Source organism: Pseudophryne corroboree, chromosome 4 (assembly GCF_028390025.1).
Source record: "Pseudophryne corroboree isolate aPseCor3 chromosome 4, aPseCor3.hap2, whole genome shotgun sequence".
NCBI lineage: Eukaryota > Metazoa > Chordata > Amphibia > Anura > Myobatrachidae > Pseudophryne > Pseudophryne corroboree.
In genome coordinates this window covers 18,634,930-18,637,429 of record NC_086447.1, presented here as the reverse complement: position 1 = coordinate 18,637,429, position 2,500 = coordinate 18,634,930, and the positions used below count along the sequence as shown (strand labels likewise).

At 35.2% G+C, this 2,500-nt stretch overlaps 3 non-coding genes across 3 annotated transcripts; all 3 read left to right on the top strand.

Moving 5' to 3' along the window:
- The first annotated feature begins 745 nt into the window (after positions 1-745).
- Positions 746-835, top strand: TRNAY-GUA (transfer RNA tyrosine (anticodon GUA)). Its single transcript is given in 2 exon segments — positions 746-782; positions 800-835. It is a non-coding gene; the product is annotated as a tRNA-Tyr (tRNA).
- Positions 836-1,074: 239 nt separating this feature from the next.
- On the top strand, positions 1,075-1,156 carry TRNAS-AGA (transfer RNA serine (anticodon AGA)). The gene has a single exon. It is a non-coding gene; the product is annotated as a tRNA-Ser (tRNA).
- Positions 1,157-2,101: 945 nt separating this feature from the next.
- Positions 2,102-2,191, top strand: TRNAY-GUA (transfer RNA tyrosine (anticodon GUA)). Its single transcript is given in 2 exon segments — positions 2,102-2,138; positions 2,156-2,191. It is a non-coding gene; the product is annotated as a tRNA-Tyr (tRNA).
- The last annotated feature ends 309 nt before the right edge of the window (positions 2,192-2,500 follow it).

Genomic DNA, 2,500 nt, shown 5'->3' with positions numbered 1-2,500 from the left:
AGGAATCTCAGCAGCCATACTAAGTAGCATTTATTAATTACAAATGCATTTTGAATGTCAAATTTGTAAGAAAGTTTTGTACATTTAGCAAAATATCAAATTCATTTGAAAGAAAATGATGTCCACTCAAAGTAAAAAGAGCTTTGGTTAGTTTCAATGCACAACATTTTACTTTCAAATCGTGTCAGATGACTTTCAGTGCTAATTATTATATCATTAACCTCTCCTTTATTAAAAATTGTGCTTTAATGCAAAAAAAGAAAAATAATTGTCTGTGCATACTCTCATGTAGCACAATTATCTTCACTAGCTCAAAAGGGCCGCTCATTGTCCAAAATGAATTGTCAAATCAGAACAAACAATGGAATATCCCCATCATTCCTGGAACACTTGATTAGTTTACAAAACAAGCAAAATTTAAAAGAGTGTAGAAGGTTTGATAGGCTCAAGCATCTCTAATCTTGATGTAAGTTTGGCTACACTAAAAAATCTATTGAAAGTGCTTTCCAAACTAGCTCTGTAGCAGGTTGATAGTGATTGCACAAATATAAGTCAAACTATTAGTGATATTTTCCAAATGATTAAACATGACAATTTGTGTGATAAAGCAACACAGGAATAAGTAGTTGAATCTCTTTTGTGTAGTCAAATCATTTTTCATTTTGCTTGGAAAGTTGATAATGTTTAAAATTAACACTCAATCATTTTAATAGCACGTAATATCACAGCTGTATGATCATGGAATCCTTCGATAGCTCAGCTGGTAGAGCGGAGGACTGTAGAGGAGATTGGTATAGAAATCCTTAGGTTGCTGGTTCAATTCCGGCTCGAAGGATGAAGCTTTTGATAAACTTAGATGTCAGTACTGACATTTTACAAACCCAAAACTATACCAAGTATAAAGCATTCTCCAAGTTATATTTTAAAAATCATTAACGCAGGTCACTGTGGTCAGGATTAACTTCCCACGGAAATCATCTCTGATACAATATTACTTCAGTCTTCCTCACAGCCTGAAATGAAGTAGCTCAACCCATAGAGAAACTTTTGTGAAAACATCACATTGAGCGAGAGGTAGTCGTGGCCGAGTGGTTAAGGCGATGGACTAGAAATCCATTGGGGTCTCCCCACGCAGGTTCAAATCCTGCCAACTACGACCGCATGATTGTTTCATTTTTCAGAAAATTTACTAAAAGCTTGAAACCAGTGTTGCTCAGGGTGAGTCAGGAACTGGCACATCAAAATCTTTAGGATGCCTGCCTGTTCTCTCTTTCTCTATCCGTCATTCTCCTCCTCTACTTGAGACTGAGCCCAGGAATCTCAGCAGCCATACTAAGTAGCATTTATTAATTACAAATGCATTTTGAATGTCAAATTTGTAAGAAAGTTTTGTACATTTAGCAAAATATCAAATTCATTTGAAAGAAAATGATGTCCACTCAAAGTAAAAAGAACTTTGGTTACTTTCAATGCACAACATTTTACTTTCAAATCGTGTCAGATGACTTTCAGTGCTAATTATTATATCATTAACCTCTCCTTTATTAAAAATTGTGCTTTATGCAAAAAAAGAAAAAGCACAATTATTAAAAATTGTGCTTTAATGCAAAAAAATAAAAATAATTGTCTGTGCATACTCTCATGTAGCACAATTATCTTCACTAGCTCAAAAGGGCCGCTCATTGTCCAAAATGAATTGTCAAATCAGAACAAACAATGGAATATCCCCATCATTCCTGGAACACTTGATTAGTTTACAAAACAAGCAAAATTTAAAAGAGTGTAGAAGGTTTGATAGGCTCAAGCATCTCTAATCTTGATGTAAGTTTGGCTACACTAAAAAATCTATTGAAAGTGCTTTCCAAACTAGCTCTGTAGCCAGTTGAATGTAATTGCACAAATATAAGTCAAACTACTAGTGATATTTTCCAAATGATTAAACATGACAATTTGTGTGATAAAGCAACACAGGAATAAGTAGTTGAATCTCTTTTGTGTAGTCAAATCATTTTTTCATTTTGCTTGGAAAGTTGATAATGTTTAAAATTAACACTCAATCATTTTAATAGCACGTAACATCACAGCTGTATGATCATGGAATCCTTCGATAGCTCAGCTGGTAGAGCGGGGGACTGTAGAGGAGATTGGTACAGAAATCCTTAGGTCGCTGGTTCAATTCCGGCTCGAAGGATGACGTTTTTGATAAACTGAGATGTCAGTACTGACATTTTACAAACCCAAAACTATACCAAGTATAAAGCATTCTCCAAGTTATATTTTAAAAATCATTAACGCAGGTCACTGTGGTCAGGATTAACTTCCCATGGAAATCATCTCTGATACAATATTACTTCAGTCATCCTCACAGCCTGAAATGAAGTAGCTCAACCCATAGAGAAACTTTTGTGAAAACATCACTTTGCATGAGAGGTAGTCGTGGCCGAGTGGTTAAGGCGATGGACTAGAAATCCATTGGGGTCTTCCTGCGCAGTTCAAATCC